Genomic DNA, 19,373 nt, shown 5'->3' with positions numbered 1-19,373 from the left:
AATGAAGACCACGCCAGACGTCGCATTTCCATTATGCAACCTAGCATCTTCTCTACTCTTCTGATGAAAAGCATTAGGCTTCGAAATACCTTGATATAAAGAGTCCCCTTTATCCCCAACTAAATGTCTATATACCTTCATTGAATAATTGAATCATTCTATATTTACCAATCTATAGTTTTTGTGACTTCATTTTTCCCCCTTATTGTTTCATATATATATATATATATATATATATATATATATATATATATATATATATATATATATGTATGTATGTATATGTATAAGCCTCAATGAAAATTGAGCTTTATATTATCCCGATAAGTCTCCTTTTAAAGAATTGAAATCACTCTCTTCTTCTAACCCACTAAACTATATATATATATATATATATATATATATATATATATATATATATATATATATAAATATATTATCCATAAAGAAATATTTCCTAAAGACATTTTCTCTGAAGAGATGAGCCTTACAGCGAAAATCCATGGATTAAGGAAAAAAAGTTTAAATGTGTATTCCTGGTTCAAATAAAAAAAAATTGTTGTTAAAAATCTATATTTTACTCAAAAAAATTAAATATAAATATTACAATTTACACACACACAAATACACACACACACATATATACATACAAAGGAGTCATCACTTATCAAGGCCCGGATGTCACTCGAGGATAAGCGCATCTGATTTTGAAGGAGGTGATTGCAAATTGCATTGTTATGATGAATGGCCTTATGCATTCATGGCCTGAAACTTTCATCTCAAAACCCTGTCATAGACGTGGGTCAGAAGCAGAGATGCGTCATTGATTATCTGACAAAAGTGCATTAAGCATGGTGGTGACTTAAAATTAAATACTAGAGCATAAAAAGTGCTCGTTTTACTGATACCACTCAAATGTCTGTAGCTTTTTAACTTTATTAAGTTCAAAATAGGAAGTTTTGCTTTTAGAAATACCTTCGCAGGACAAAGCGCTCTATACGCCCAGACACAGCCATCGTTAATCACTAGCTAAAAGTGTATTGGAAATCGACATGACTATGTAGAAAAAATATATTCTGGCTCAGAAAAGGTCGCTTGTTTTAATGGTATCACTCCCATTTTCATGGCCTTTGAACTAAAAAAATAGGAAGCGTTACTTTTAGAACGGCTCCTGTTTAATTTTAAAATTGATTTCGATCCATAAAATGAAATTTACACAAGACACAGTTTTCTAAAAGAATTAAAATCGCTAGAGATAAAAATCAGGTGTTTACAAGTCCACGTATAATTTTCATTTAAAAAAATATTAAACAGTTCCTAATGAACCACCCCCTTAAGTAAACACTTCATCAAATCTCCACACTAACGGAATGTACTTGCAATAACCCTTATCCCTGAGTGGCTTCCGGGCCTTGATAAATGGTGATCACTGTGTAAAAAAAAAAAGTTATCGTTTGCTAAATGTTGTCGTTTTTTTTGTTTTTTTTTGTCCCGTGCCACGAATTAATCAATCAAATGATTACAGAAAGGTCAGCCAATTTTGTTTTCTTTTGGAAACAAAAAATTGGAAACGTCTGATTTAAATATTTAAAAGGCATTTGTATTTTTATCAATTAAAAATTTGAATCGGTTAAAATCAGTTAAAAATAGGTTTAAAATTTCAATCAATTGAAAGCAATTAAAATCATTTAAAATTTCATATCAGCTAAAATCCGTAAGCAATTAGATAAAACTTTGATGTATTCTTTGAACCCTTTGAAATCAGTTAAAATCAATTGAAAATTTAACTCAAATAAAACTAACATTACAAAGCAGGTAAAACTTTGAATATATTAAAATCAGTGAATCTATATATCTATAAAAGTAAACGTGTCTTTCTGTCTTTCTGTCTATCTGTCTGTGTACATTTCCCTACGCAATAACTCTGTCAATTTTTAGTCTGCAGACTCGAAATTTGTATATACAGGGCACGGAGATTTGGAAAAATCGATGTGATCGGTTTTCGCACATAAATTTGGCTGTTAAGGGGTCAAAGTTCAACGATTTGACCTTTGAGAACTCTACCAAAATCCTCCGACAATTTTGGTCTAAACACTTGAAATTTTAGATATAGGTTTCTTGGACATGGATCTAACTTAACTTGATTAGAGTCAAAAATAATAAATTTTAAGGGGTCATAATAGGGGTCAAAATTAAAAAAAATGACTTTTTTTTTTGCTCAGCCTACATCTGCAAACACCCGGGCAACGCTGGCCACCCATGCTAGTATAAAATAAAATGTGGCCACTAAATAGTTTCTTTAAACAATGCTTGTGTTATTCAGCGAAAATGCGTCTAGTTATTGATCGGATAGACGGGAGAAGACCATAGACCTTTAACATATTACGTGGCCTTTATTTTTATTTACAAGTAAATTTTAAAATTATGTTAGGCTTGTGTTAAATGAGGTTTGCATTTTCGTAACAATCTATATCATTTTGCAGAGCTAATTTATCTGCCAATTTAGTGAAGTTATCGATTTTAGTGCCTTAAGCTTAACATTACCTCTGTGATTTTATTATCCCTCATCTTTATCGTTATTAATCGAGATTTTCACCGATACGTGTGATCCAACACAAGCTAACTGTAACAGAAATAGCAGTGAACACCACACATAAAAATCGCCACAAAACAACCAAAGAGCAATCCATTATGCCTCACCTAACCATGACGCAGTCCGTCAACCCTGACTGGTTATGATTGGTCTGTATTAGACAGTTTTTATTGGTTCGACAAGTTCCACCCACTCTTCGAATTTCTGGTTGGCTGGTTATTTTCAAAGAACTCACCTCAAAGTTATCGCTTACAGAAAATCAGAAGCACGACGCTTTCTGCTGGCTTCTTTTGTTTCGTTCATCGGCTTCGGTTTAGCTATTAAAACTTTGTGACAGTTCAAAGCGGCTGATCTTTGACCAATAACGATCCTTAAATGCACGGCCACTTTTCTAACTCTTACGAAATAAACAACTTTAATTATGATATATGTACATATATAATTATTGCTATAATAATTTTTTTATGCCTACAGACACAAGTGTTTCATCAATTCGCGAATCATCAGCGCAGGGTCTCACAGTTACAGCCCTTTCTGATTCCATTAAAAAGGAACAAACCACACAGCCAACGTAAACCTCGAAAAATATCCTCGAAATTTAAACATTTAGTTTTAAATGTCGAGACGTCCGTCCGTAGTGATTTAATGACGATAACCTCATAATATATATATATATATATATATATATATATATATATATATATATATATATATAATGGCGATAACCTCATAATATATATATATATATATATATATATATATATATATATATATATATATATGATGAAGATTGTGGGAATAATACTCCAACGTGATGGCAGAATAAAATAAAAAAAATATGTATCACTCAACGCTTCGTTCTTATTTTAACACTTCTTCAGGAAGTCTTGAAATAAAGACGAAAAGGTGATGAATTGCATATATAAGTTTTGAATGCTCGATACATAGGTAGAGCTAGGTAGTAAGTTATGAAAATGTATGTGGCAATTAAGCTACACAGAATATTCCGTGTTTCATTTGAGTAAGAATTCGTAAAGCTAGCGAAAAGTTATGGTTGTCGCGCGTTTATATATATGCACATGCCATTGAGTTATTTGTTAGCCAATCAGCTTTCTACTTGCCACCGCACCCGTCTAATCAGCCAATGGGCAGGCACTTATAGGACAACAGCACATCTTACCTCAGGTTCACCCTTATATATATATATATATATATATATATATATATATATATATATATATATATATATATATATATATATATATATACGAGGGGCGTTCACATAGTAATGTCTTCTTTTGCTTTATTCTGATCGAATGGATCAAGGAGATTGCAAATTGCATAGTTATGATCACTCAACTAATGCATTCATGACTTAGAAGTTTCATCTATCTGTTTCAGATATTGACTGTGTGAGACTCTAAGAAATCAACCCCTGTTAATGACGTGCTGTAGAAGCAAAAATACGTGATTGAATTGGTCTATGCAGAAAACAATGAACCGATGAACATTCAGTGGTGTCTGTTGAACGTTGGTGAAACCAATACAGTTGATGTTAGTGTAGTTAGGAGATAGGTTCTTCGAATTCAGTGTAGTGACCAAGAAACCTCTGTGATGAGTATGCGTCAGAAGCGGAGATGTGCCATTAAATTATTGAGAAAAAGACATTGAAAACCGTGGTGAGTTCGTAGAAAAAACAATCCTGGAGAAAAAAAAAAAATGGTCTCTCGTTTTAATGGTACTACTGCCGACTGCGTAGCTCTTCACCGTTTGGAGTTAGGAAAATAGGCTTGACTTTTGAAACGATCACCCTAAATATGTATACACAGTCACACATACATACACAAGCATACGCGCGCGCGCACACACACACACACACACACACACACACACACACACACACACATATATATATATATATCATCCTCTACAAGAGTATTTTTACGTTTACGAAAATATCTGCATATTTAACATGTGCTTTTTACAGAAATCGGGGGAAATAACAACTCTATAGTTAAACATTTAGAGATTTATAAAGAATCAGAATCGGAATCGGTAATTGTATCGGAATCGGGAAAATATTAGAATCGTCCCACCACTAATATATATATATATATATATATATATATATATATATATATATATATATATGTGTGTGTGTGTGTGTGTGTGTGTGTGTGTGTGTGTGTGTGTGTGTGAGGTAGTTGCTTGTCTGCCCGGATTAAAGAACTGTGATACAGCAAAACAGCTTGTCTGTGAACGACTTAATTTGCTCTCTTTTTTTCATCCTAGTAAATTAAATAACACAGTATCATTAGCGTGTAATGCAATGCTCTATGTGTAAACAAGGAGATTCTTATTTATGAAACTGAATATTTTTTAAGTTTATGTTTGGTTGAAAAGATCACGATATCTCGTCACGCCAATACCGAGCCCTTGTATAGCATCAAAATTACAGTCAATCAAATCTTGGTAATTGCATACACGTCCTCCTCTGCAAATACTGAGGATGTGTTGCATTGTCTGTTGGAAATTTCCACACAAGTAGTTGCTTGTTGCTGATAGTCCCCACTTATAGGCGTTTTTATTGGTCGATTAAATCTTCACGCCTCCATCTTTCAGGTTCCTTAATTTGGAGATCGGTTTCATATGGAAAAATGTTCACTGGGTTCTTAGATAGGTTTACCCGGCGTTGCCGGCTCGTAAAATACGCATAAATATTATATTTTAATTAACTCAGAATTTTAGGTATTTTTTTTTTCTAGACAGTTCACTTCTTGTCAGTAAAAAAAAAAAAAAAAAATACTCGAGCTGAGAGGGAAACCAAAACGTAAAGATAGTGAGACAAGTAGAATGACCATTAAAACAGCTGGACATGAATTTTTAAAAAGTGTTTTCAAACCAACTCATACTTAACATAAGGTAGATGTCATATTGACCGACCACGCATACGCAGTCGTGAAACAGTTGAAAACAGATCAAATCCTCCGACGTAACAATGTTTCAGTTTTGACCCCCTTATCACCCCTTTTCTCTGACTAAAGAGTTTTCCACATATCTGAATATCCTATATACCGAATTTCAAGTCTGTAAATAAAAAAAACTCTTGGAGTATATAAGCTGAGAAGTTGTCTTACACACACACACACACACACACACACACACACACACATATATATATATATACTTACATATATATATATATATATATATATATATATATATATATATATGTATATATATATGTGGGGGAGGGTTAATCATTTGAATAGTTTATACCAATCGTAATGGATTAAAATTGATATGTCGAGCAATTGCCCTAGAAAGGAAGCCCCCTTGAGAGATTCGCTAATCTTATGAGATATAACTTTTAGCATACCTGCTGTAGATCTAACAGAACGGAAACAATAATGCATGTCAATGAGAAGGTTATTTTTGCTGAGGTGGTTGACTACTCTATTTTCACAGATGATTCCAGCAACTTACTAATGGTACACAGGAGACTAATTGTTCTGTATTGGGATGGAGATGACCGATCACCCGAATTTTTAAATACGGTAAGTATTAATATAATAAGGTCTTATTTCCTGAAAAGTGCTGATTACAGCGGATCTGAATATTGACACCTTTATTGTGCTAAAAACAGCCTATCCTGCCTTGACAGAGTACAAAATAGACTTCGTGGCTTAGTGGGGGATGCCCTTTTCTCTTCCCTTCAACCTCTCTCTCACAGAAAAGACGTTGCGAGCCTATCTTTGTTTTATCGTTATTTCCATGGCAGGTGCTCGTCTGAGCTCCAATCTCTAGTCCCCCCTCGCCAATCTTTTACGAGAAACACCCGTCTAGCTGAAACCACTGTCAAAAATTTTCCCCGCTCTTTATCTGTGCCTAAATCAAAGCGTAGATTCAATGCTTTTTTCTTAGAACTGCACGCCTGTGGAACTCTGTTCCGTCTGCTTGCTTCCCACCTGACTACAACCTGGATGTCTTCAAGTCCAACGTAAACAAATTCCTAATGAACCGCCCCCTTAAGTAGATACTTTATTAAATCTCCACACTAACGTACTGTACATGCAATAACCCTTATCCATGAGTGGCTTCCGGGCCTTGATAAGTGGTGACCACCTTGCAAAAAAAAAAAAAAATACGGGACATACTGATGAGGTTTTCCTAGGTGTTGGGAAGAAACTTTCCTTAAGACAACGCTTAAACAACTTTGTAATTATGGGAGCTAGTTCTGGTTACAGCTTTTGGAGCACTATAATAAGAATGCCAGTTGCTTTACTGGAATCGAGGTTTTTGATTAGCTTGGCAACATCACGCGCATATATTTTATGTCGCACAGCGTGTTTTCAGACACAGGAGAAAATACGGGGCCTTGACAGCCATGATCGCATAGGGTAGAAATTACTGCACAAGTTTGGCTTTGTCCGATACTGACGAGGTAACACCAGATCCATTGATGATAGTTGGGATAGAGCGCAGACTTCTATTCAGGACCCCGTTTATTATTTGCCACAACTAATCTATACATATAATAAAATAATCTCGGCTTTTACTCTACCTCTACATTTATAATTAAAAAAAATAACCAAACTCGTACTAAGCACAACTTTAACATACACCTTTTAAGGCAATTCCTTAAGCGTCTTAAAAGTCAAAACTATGCGTACATGTCATTCTTGATTTTTTTAAACAATAAACTCAATATACTACTTAGGAAATATTCTCTGTTGAAAAAAAAAACATCCATAAATTATAAAGCTATATATTGTAATAAGTTTAAAAGAAAGAAATGCAATGTATGCTACAGGAAAATCCAAGTACCACCACCGACATTACTATAGTTAACATATCGCACAGCCTTACCATTCGCAGATATATACAAAACAGAAAAAAAAAATACATCATGCACAAACACATTATTTTTGGTTTCCTATTTATCTGTGAACGGTAACGTTTTCGAACATTTCTGAATCACACAAACTCATATTATATTAGTAAAAGTAGGTATCCCGATTACAACTGATACACACTCTACCCGTAATAGAACACATAACCTATACACACTTGCAGGATTCCTCAATATAACAGCGCTTGATAGACCTATTGTACCAGGAATGGACACGGAGAATATATATATCAGAATATATACTTGCTTTTTATTGAAACCAACCGAGAGCTCTTTTTAGTATCCTCGTTGTTCTCTTACGTGCAATTGTCTGGATCTCTTTTGCACTTGGTTCACCAGAAATATTAGTTAGGTAGGACTTCAGGTTCTTCTTCATAAGCCCTGTGAGAATATAGAACAGCGTACATCGATTACGTACTCAGACTCTTACTAAAAACATAACACGATATATATATATTTACGATACAAATAACTTCATCAACAAACGAAAACAAATACTCTCCTAAATGAACGTGTTTTAGTAAGGATTGATATGACTAACTTACATGATGAAGATATTTGAACATATAAAAAGTTACTTCCAAGCAAAGATTCCCAACTAACAAAATACAAAATATTAATTTTTTTTTATTTCGGACTATTATTCTCATCTTTATTAGTTGTTGTTTTTCATCTTTTATTGGTTTGTTTATTCACAACGTTTCGGCCAATTATTCCTCTGGCCTTCGTCAGGTGGTAACCGCGACGGATAGGAACTTAGAATAGTTGGCCGAAACGTTGTGAATAAACAAACAAATAAAAGATGAAAAACAACAATTAATAAAGATGAGACTAATAGTCCGAAATAAAAATAAATTAATATATATAATGCTCGTCTCAAAAATGAATTCCAATTAAGGAATAATATATATACCAATCGGTACGGACCCGACTATGAAAGATCAGATAATAAATAAACGTGGATTTATAACATAAAAGAATCCAACCTTGATCGCCTTTCGGGGCCCGTGGCGCAGTTGATAGAGACGTTGAATCTCTACAGTTCCAGATGAACATTGTCTGAAGATAGCGGTTTCAATCCCACCCAAAGCGTGCCAGAGGTTTACTTGGTCAAAAATATGGTGAGACGACAACAACTACGGATGGCAGTGATGGCTGAGAATGCAGTTAGGAGATTCGAAGTTCCTATCTGTCGCGGTTACCACCTGACGAAGGCCAGACGAATAGTTGGCCGAAACGTTGTGAATAAACAAACCAATAAAAGATAAAAAACAACAACTAATAAAGATGAGACTAATAGTCCGAAATAAAAATAAATTAATATATTTAATGCTCATCTCAAAAAATGAATTCCAATTAAGGAATAATATAAAATACAAAGTCTATGAAATATAATCTTTTATCTTAGCACATAATAATTATCAATTAAATAATACATGTTGCCTACAAAATGGTGTAGGGTTAACCTTGACTTCAAGCTTTAAATTAAAGACTTATTTCAAATCCGGTGCTAACTCGCTGGAAAAAAAATTGGATCATTCTATCTCCCCAGAGGATATTTCACTTCTGGTGCAATTCTCTACGTGTAAAAAAATCAGATACGTCTCAATGTGGAAATATTATTGACACATCTCGAGAGATGCATCTCGGGGCAACATTCCTTACCTTGACAGAGTGCAAAATCTACTTAGAAATCCAGTGAGGGATATCGTCACCTCTTCCCTACAAGCTCTTTCTTACAGAACAGACGTTGTTAGTCTTTGTTTTCTCTATCATCATCGTCATGGTAGGTACTCAACTGATGGTCAAACTATAGCCGCTCTCGCCTTAAACATTCTAAGCAAAACTATTCTTACTGCAACAGTTATCAATAATTTCCATTTCTCCTTTTGTGTGCCTAAAAATAAACGGCACTTCTATGAGCAAAGTTTCCGGTCATAGAAATATCCGTCTATGGGACACAATATCATGCTTCCCAACCGACTATAACATTTTCGTTTTCAAGTTCAATGTAAACAAATTATTTTGAGCCGCCAACTTATATAATCACAATTTGCCCACATTCACCAAGTGTTACTAACACTTATGATGTCTCACCGTCCACTTGGTGATATCATTAAACATTATCCTCAAGTGGATATTTGGCCTTTATAAAAGGTGATTTGCTTGTAAAATCACGCCATGGGCAATAAAATTCTACCCAGTTATTCGGATATATTTATATATCTATTAGATATTCTCTCATTTTCCTTCATCTGTCAATACAAGTATTTTATAAATCTCTAATTTACACTAACTTATATCAGAAACAATCGATAACTAAAGAAGTATTCCATAAACAATCTTTAATATCACAAATGATATCTAAAAGCTCTTAAAATACCACAGTATAAAAATGTCAAAATTTGTATGAAGAATAAATCTCTATAATTATAAAACTCAAATGTCCTTGTAACGGGTGTTGTAACCCAACATCCGGTTTACGACTTCCGGTTGCGCATGCATACATAAATATAAACCCATAACAGAGTGAACAAATAAACACAAATCGCTACTTTTGCAGAATTTGACAATCGTACTGAAATATTAACGTTATTATTTAGAAATTATTATTTAACACGGGAAGGGTGGGAATGTTTTGCAACTATTCTGTATTACAACTATACTGTCGCAATTTTCTTACAAATAAATCAACTTTTACCTGAATAATTTACAACGGCGATTTCTCCACCGCCTACTTTAAAAGAAAAAATTATTCACCATTTTTCAATACACCTTTCTTAAAAAATATTCATACATTATCTTCTACACTACCAACATAAATAAATAACTCCGAAAATATGTTTTTTTAAATTGCGTTACAAATAAATAATCAACGCGACAATAAAATGTATTGTTTTACTGTGTACATTTCAGCGTCCCAATATTTTTTTTCGCGTTTAAATTATCCAAATAAACAATTATTAATACTTTCCACATTTTTTTACATCGTTCATTTCTGTATTACGTTTAAGTTATGTTAACGCAATTTTCTTACAAATAAATCTAATTTAACCCGTCGACAACCATAAGAGCATTTTACAACGGCGATTTTCCCACCGTCTCCCTTTTTTAAAAAATTATTCTCCATTTTTTAATACACCTTCCTTAAAAAACATTCATACATTATCTTCTACACTACAAACATCAATAAATAACCCCGAAAATATGGACTTTTTAATTTGCGTTACAAATAAATAATCAACGCGACAATAAAACGTATTGTTTTCCTTTGTACGTTTTCAGTGTCCCAAATGTTTTTTTCGCGTTTAAATTAAAAGATATATCAAAATTTGAAACTAACTTTAAGTATTATGGTATCTGTTCAGTGCACATTTACCTATAAATATGACAAACCACGTATAATACAATGGCTGTAATGTTGTTGTTTTTTCCAAAATAAACAATTATAAATAAAACGACTCATAGAAATCTATCTATATTCTTTTTTTCATTTTAAATACTTTCCTAGAAATGCTTCTGTTATGTCACAAAAACGATTTTCTGTACGTCACAAGTGTCACTCTCATACATTCAAATTCCATAGCTAATATAACATACTGACCCAACGGGTCACGGGTAGTCTAGTATATTTATAAAAATCGATACTCCATTCCATATTTAAAAACACCCTAGGATATATTAAATATATTGTGTGTCCGAAAAGTAACTGAGGAGTTTTGAACTTAAATATATACTTTATTGTTGATGATATCTTTCTGTAATTTTAACACAGCATGACTAAGGCGCTGGAAAATTGAAAACTTGCAAAATTCAATAATCTTTATTTATAAAAAAAATAGTCTTTTAAATGTTGCCCATTTTCAGCTTCGGTTATTTATGCTCTTTCCACACCATTATTTATTACAGATCTCTGGATTGCGATTTAACTCCCTTATTTCTTTCTTGATTTTTTTGTTTCATTTCTTGCAAGATTTGATGTTTGATTAACATAGACTCTTTTTTTAAAGATATTCTCATATTGTGACTCGGGCTATCTCTAACATGAAAGCGTCATCGATAAGTTCTTTGAGTCAAAATAACGTGTATTGTATACGTTGCTCAATGCTATACTTATCCATAATTAATCTTCACAATATTATCTGTAAAATATCTGGAATAGAGAAAAAAATAATCATTAATGGTGAAATGACAAAGATTTTAAACCATTTAGTGACTTTTAGGGCACTCTGTACTATCCATTTCCACGGCAAACAAACCCCACCAAAAACAAAATGATCTCGTAAACGTACTAATTTTAGTAATAACAGATATCTCTTCTCCGTATACAAGCATCTCCCATAGTGAAAGCATCTAAGCTTGCAAAGTAAAATAAATAAATTTCTTACGAGAACTCATTTCTCATATAAAAAAGTAATATAAACACTCATGCAATATAATCGAATTTATCTTTACCAGTGTTGGGACCATCAGTCAGAATCGGTACAGGACAAAATCGGAACATTTTGGGGTAACGGAGTGATAAAAAATTAAAGCCTTATTTCCGATTCCAAAACCGATTTTTTAAATTTGTTTGTTTAAAACTTAATTTCCCATTGCTGGAAATAATGATAGACCGATTTTTACTGAAAGCACAAAATTATTGGTAAAACGCATCAAGACAAAATTCCCGATTAACATAGTATTAGGAAAAATAGCACAAGTAGCATCATCGTTCAATCAAAATCTGATTGTCTTCAAGTCCAAAGTAAACAAGTTCTTGGCGAACCTTCCCCTTAAGTAATACATTTTGCAAACCTCCAACTACTTATGTTTACTACGCTATAATCACATTGACTAATGTATACCCATTAACATTATCCTCGAGTAGCCTCCGGGTCTTGATAAGTAGTGATTTCTGTGTAAAAAAAAAAATCTTTGATACAACACATAAATAAAAAGAAAACAGAAGAAAATTTAAGCGTAGACGAGAACTCTGCAATAAACTTTCCCTAATGAAACAATGAAATCCTGTTTTTCTTTCTTTTTTTTTATTAATTATTTAAGAATCGGAATAACAATCGGTAATGATATCATTACAAGGAATTTATAACAGACTCGATAATCGTATGTGAATCGTCGAAAATATTGAAATCGTCCCATCACTAACCTGAACACAAACATTTTTTTTATTTTGTGATGAACATTTATACAAATCAAAGGTTGCCGCCATTAAAAACTAAAATGGCGCCAAGTTATGCAAATATAGACATATATTATAGACAAAATTAATTAGCAAATACGCCTTAATATCAACCCACTTCTGTAGATATACAGGTGACGCATGGACGAGACATCTTAATAAACTTTCATTAATATGCCAATAACTATCCGCACACAAATAAAATTACTATTAAACACCCATATACTCCTATTCCATTCGTAGACATAATAATCCGTTCAGAAAACAATATATTATCTAACTCCATTACATCAAAATACAAACAAATCAGGCCGGAGCGCCGATACGGGGGTTTTAAATATTTTGCAAACTGAAAATAAGTAATTTCAGGTAGAAAATCGTTTAATAAATAAATTATTTGATGATAATATAAGACGAAATGAACGCACGAGGATTGTCTTTGAAAAAAAAGCAAAAAAAAAAAAAAGGAAAATAAAGAAAAAAAAAAACAGCAGTAGATGGATATACACGGTGACACAGAAAATGTCTATTTCCGTTTTCATTAAGACTTCATATTTATTTAATTATTATCAAATGATACACTTTTCAAAATGAGCAGCACACCGCTCGAAATATTTAGATTAAATTATAATAATTAAGTATTTCTAGCCGAAATATTAATTAAATTACAATAAAAGCATCCGTGGCCCTTATAATAATATACTGATACAAACTAACACACACACACACACACACACACACACACACACACACACACACACATACACACACATACACATACACATACACACACATATATATATAATAGAACAAGATAAATATATATTTTCCATTAGATCCTCTTGTTATGGTCAATATTATAGATAAAGCATTAATATTAAACATTTTGAAATGATGGCCAATAAAAAATACTATTACTTATTTACTTTCTTAAAAGTTCAAACAAGGGAGTAATCAATATACAGTACTGTTTCGTTGTATCACAACACATCAGTGCGGCTAGTCTAGCACATTTTCCTAGCCGTGGATCGAATCTACAACCATCGCATTGATAGTCGGCAGTTCTAACCATTGGACCTTGGATCAGTGCTAATAAACGTCTCGTCAAATGCCCATCAAATACACATTCATGCATCGTTTTTACAGTGCAACACTTAATAGCCAAATAAGCAGTGGGCGAGATACATTTCCGACAGTGCTCAACCCTAAGAGGGCGGCTTAATATATAGTTATCCACATAATGTTTCGTGGTATGACAATTCGTAAGTGGGGCTTGACGAGCACATTTCCCTAGCCGTGGGTCGAACACACATATATATATATATATATATATATATATATATATATATATATATAGTGTTAGTGTGTGTGTGTGTGTATATGAGTGTGTGTGTGTGTGTGTGTGTGTGTGTGTTATGAAAATATATTTCTGGCAGTTAAGCACACGGAGGTTTCCACGTCTTATCCCCATAGGAAAACACTAGACTAAAATGATTTTATATATTATTCTATGTAATTTACTTTGACGATTCAATACGGGAATGGAACATAGAAGACTATATGTAACTTAAGTGCCATAATTTCCTACTTAGTTGTATAAAAAAATTGGACCCTATTAAGGAAAATACTGTAAATCGGTACAGAAAATATATATTTAATTATTTTATCTGTGAACATTAAATGTGACTTCGTTGCAAGGTTCTAATCCTTCGAACCGCGTTGGTCATGATTGTGTTAACATGAAATACTGGTTCGTGTAGGGGAATGGAGAAAATTATTCACAATTTTGTGTAATCCAGCGTAGGGTACCGGTAGAAAAAATAAAAAAATTAATTTACTTGAGACATACTTATTGAACATTTTCTGAAATAGTACAATAATTACCTTGACATTCTTCTGTTTAGTTTAAGATATCATTTTCAGATATTTTGATACTAATACCGTTATTAAAAAAATAAAAATTGCCGGATTTTAGTTTCATCAGAGTTTTCCACGACAACCTAAACAAACCACTATTCGTACTACCATAATAACAGCAACACAGAGAGAGAGGGAGAGAGAGAGAGAGAGAGACAGACAGACAGAGAGGGGGGCTACTGTTCAGTATTTGTGTAAAATATTACATAACTGATTTTTCCCCTATTTTTGATTATCCGTTACATTACTACCGGTGATTTTGTGGCCTGTCAAGAATATATTATGAATATATTATTATCATTTTTAATTTTGTAACTGGCTGTAACATTTTCTTGCATTATTTACAACTTTTTGTAAATAATGCAATATATATTTTCAACTACAACGTAAACAAACCACTATTCGTACTACCATAATAACAGCAACACAGAGAGAGAGGGAGAGAGACAGACAGACAGACAGACAGACAGAGAGGGGAGGGCTACTGTTCAGTATTTGTGTAAAATATTACATGTAACATTTTCTTGCATTATTTTCAACACGTAAGCGTACTATTATTTTTGTTGTTGTTTGTTTACAAATACTGTGTCAATAAAATTCTTACTTTCTTTTATATTATTAAGAAAATAATAGCGTGTTACAATTAGTGCATGAGCACCAACATTTTTACTATAAGGGACTTACGTAGGATTCCTGGGACTTACGTAGTACCCCCCCCTGGAGTAAATGTGGTATTGCGGTGATTTTGTGGCCTGTCAAGAATATATTATGAATGATGGCAATAAAAAAGTATATGATAAAATTGCTGAAAAAGCTAGAAAAGCTGAATATTATTGAAAAAATAAAGATAAAATAAAACAAAGAGTTCAGAATTATAAAAAAAAACTCAAAGCGGTAAATAATGATACTTATAAAAAAAGCAAAAAGAGTCAAATAAAAAATATTTCAATAAAAATAGAGAAAAAATGCATGCGAAAATGGCCCAGTATTATAAAAAAAATAGAGAAAAAATTTGTGCAAAAGCATATTATAACAAATATAAAAATAAACATAGAAAAAAAGCATCTAAATTTACTTGCAAATTCGAAATGTCAAGCAAAGATGCTAATTTTCATCGACACAATGAAAATCAAATTAATAACAGTGACTACAGAATATCAATGACTCGTCTGTGTAGAATCGAAGATGGCTGTCCAGACTCAGCTCAGAAATTGGAATATGCTAAAAGATTGCATAACAATTTGTCTGATTTGAGTCCGAATTTGACAATTGCTCAAATGAGGAAGAAATTGGATAGTTTCCAAAGTTGCAAAGGTATGCATTCTGATAGAATTTATTGCTGTGGCCAAAGTGATTGCACGGACAAGCTGGCCCTGCTGAAACTCTTGTCACCACACTCGCAACACCTGAGAACAGTGATCAGAAAAATATATCGATTATTGTCGATTGGAACATGGCTTAACAAATATGACATCGCAATACTTGAAGGGGACTGGTCAATATATAGTGAGTTAATTTACCAGGTTAGCAGGGATGCTACTATTTCTGACCTTTACAATGAATCCTTTTCAAATGAAAATGAATTTCACACTGAGGTTTATGTTACAACAAAATATGCCAATTTGTAATCTGTAAATCATATGAGCAATCATTACATCAAAATGCTCCATATTTGTCTGAAATGACAAATTATGAAAGTATTAAGAAAAAAATTAAAGATGCTATTGAAATAAGCAAAAAAATAGAGCAAAAATCTAAAAATTATGAAAATGAAAATAACGCTGATGATGATCAAATTGATTGCGATCCTAATATGGCTAAAGAGGCAGATAAAAATGAAGCTGATTTGAATATGCCTCAAATCAGACATGTCACTGAAGTTCAAGTTTTAGAAAATGAGCAAAAATTGAATTTCATTCAAAAAGAAATTTATAATGAAATTATTTCCAAACTTGAGCAACAAAATCTTCATTGGAATGAGGAAAACCCTATTCACAGGTGCAATTGTGACGATTGTCCACAAATTCTCAAATTTATTAATGGTTTTGTGGATGTGGGCAAATCTTTTCTGATCAATGCACTGGCAGATAAAATTACTCTCACATATCCTGCCATCAATGGACCCAGTGTAGTTATTTGTGCTCCTACTGGTGTCAGTGCTTACATTTTGAAAGGATCTACATGCCATAGAGTCTTTCAACTAAATGTGCAGCATGGTTCTACACCTAAATATGAACCATTATCAAAGGATAAAATAAAAAGTTTGAGAACCATGCTTGGATATGCGAGATTATTCATTATTGATGAAATAAGCATGGTTAGTCACTTGCAATTAGCATTTATTCACCAACGTTTGCAAGATGTTTTTGGTGATATTAGGAAACAAGTGTATCCATTTGCAAACATGTCAATTGTTGCATTTGGTGATTTATTTCAGCTTCCACCTGTTAATGAAAAACCTGTATTTTCCAAAATATCTATTCAAGATGCTAGAAAATCAAATTTGGGAATTGCTGGTATAAATTTGTGGTCATATTTCGATTATGATGAATTGACCATAAATGTGCGACAAAAAGATGACAATGAAAACTTTGTTAATATTCTTAACAGAATAAGACTTGGGTCACCAACTGATTAGGATATTGAGATCTTGAAAAGGCATCGAATCAATCCTAAACAAAAAGCAAATATTGATCAAGTTACTGATCTTTTGCAAAATTTGCAAAAGAAAATGCATATTATTTGCATTGTACCCACAAATGAATCTGCTGAGGAAGTGAATTATAAAATGTTGAAAAAAAATAATATTCATATCATTGAAATTTCAGCAACTGATTCCAACTTAAGACAAAAAAACCGTAACAAAAAAAAAATCAAAACAGACGCCAAAAACTTCTAAACTTAAAAAGATTTCTGACACAGCTGGACTTGAAACTGTGCTTAAAATTGGAATTGGTGCTAGATGCATGTTGCGTCGAAATATTGATATTGAAAAAGGACTTTGCAATGGTACAATGGGTACAGTCACTGAAATACAAATGAAAGATGGCAAAGTTGTTGCTGTGACTGTAAAATTTGATCATATGCAGTCAATGTTGAATTTGTGCAAGCTGACTATGAACTTTCTCCTGGACTCTTTGTGACTAGATCTCAAATACCTTTGTCACTCAGCTATGCTTTAACTGTCCACAAAACCCAAGGTATTTCAGTCGATGGTATCATTGTTGACTTGGGATCTGATGTCTTTTCAGATGGAATGGCCTATGTAGCTTTGTCACGTGCTAGAAAGCTGTGCAATGTCTATTTGATTGACCTTGACCCTCATAAAATGACCATGTGTAACAAAAGTGCATGGACTGAATATATTAGATTGAGGGCCAAAAGAGACAGGGTTGATTTGCCACCGCTTCCTCCTTGTTCTGTTATGCCTCAAAGTTTGTCATTGTACAAACAGACTTATAAACGAAAAAAAAAACAATCGTTATAGATCATGATTTGAAGCAAAAACATAATAGTCCAAATAGAAAATGGCTGAAAATAGACAATTCAATTTCTCAAAATAATTTGGACCTCAAATTGATCAATGAAAGAAATGCTTGTTTTGCTAACAGTATTGTTCAGACAATTTACCACCTTCCTTTGTTGTCTAACATCATTAAAAGCATTCCAAACATTGATTTGCCAATTCAGCAATTAAAAAGATTGCTTGTCCCTGGCACTCACAGTGTTGCTGATCTTAGAGAATCAATCGGAGGCGTTTTTAATAGTGGCCAACAAGAATGTGCTATTGCATTTTGGGAATTTTTGATAAACAAGTGCCCTGACAGTGCCAAACAATTATTCACTTTTGAAGAAAGTAAAGTGATGAAATGTCTTAGAATACACAAACAAAACTGCCAAAGACTACAAGATAGTGAATGTAATTGCACCTTTAAAGTTGGCTGTGGGTTCCAAACCTTGCAGATTGCTGGAATACCACAGAGATTAGTTATTCAACTTCATCCTACTGATGGTCGACAGCAATTTAAAAGTTTGCTCAAAACTGATGCTTCAGTGCTCAAACATTGTATCAAATGTCAGCAAAATACTGAGCACTTGGAAAATGTCACTAGAACGTTTCCTACTGCAATGAAATATTTGTGTGTTCAAATAAATAGATTTATGTTTGAAAATTATACTCCTCGGCGAATTAATGCTGAAATTATGAATTTCAGTACAAAAAAACAAAATATTTTTGGAACAAATTTCAAAGTAAAAACAGCTATTCTGCACACTTTGAATAGAGTCGATTTTGGGCATTATACTTGCATTGTTAGAAATAATATTAAGTGGAATATTGTCAGTGACACTAACTTTTCTAATAATGTCAATTTTCCTTCCAAAATGTCCAATGTTGTTGGCATTTTTTTGAAAAAATATAAAGGAAGCAAACATTTGATAAAAACAAGGTCATACATTCAATAGAAATAAATAGTGGTGGTTTTCGCTTTTAAAATTCAACCATCACCTAGGCATGGCATGGGGCTGTAACTGTTACTCTGCAGGCGAACAATAGCACTGTTATGAATCATAACTAAACTGGAGACACGATTTCTGCTTCAAGAGATAAATGTAATATAAAATTTTAACCGGAAAATTATTTTACTGAAAACTATTGATCAGTATTACACTCTAAAAAGGAAGATACTAGAGTTAAAAAAAAACAACAATTTTATTTACACTCAAGCAATTCAAAATTTATCTCAAAAGTGACTCTTCAATTCGCAAAT

General features: G+C 32.8%; 1 long non-coding RNA gene across 1 annotated transcript in view; it reads right to left on the bottom strand.

Annotated features, from left to right (window-relative positions):
* LOC145284805 (uncharacterized) overlaps positions 1 to 19,373 on the bottom strand; it is a 212,462-nt gene that overhangs the window by 121,068 nt on the left and 72,021 nt on the right. The window contains exon 3 of the long non-coding RNA XR_013868885.1: positions 7,753 to 7,886. This is a non-coding gene — a long non-coding RNA (uncharacterized LOC145284805). The remainder of the gene's footprint in view (positions 1 to 7,752; positions 7,887 to 19,373) is intronic.

The sequence above is a fragment of the Euprymna scolopes genome, chromosome 9 (assembly GCF_053919585.1).
Source record: "Euprymna scolopes isolate OS-2025 chromosome 9, ASM5391958v1, whole genome shotgun sequence".
NCBI lineage: Eukaryota > Metazoa > Mollusca > Cephalopoda > Sepiida > Sepiolidae > Euprymna > Euprymna scolopes.
The sequence above is the reverse complement of the archived record's forward strand: the minus strand, read 5'-3'. Positions and strand labels throughout refer to the sequence as shown.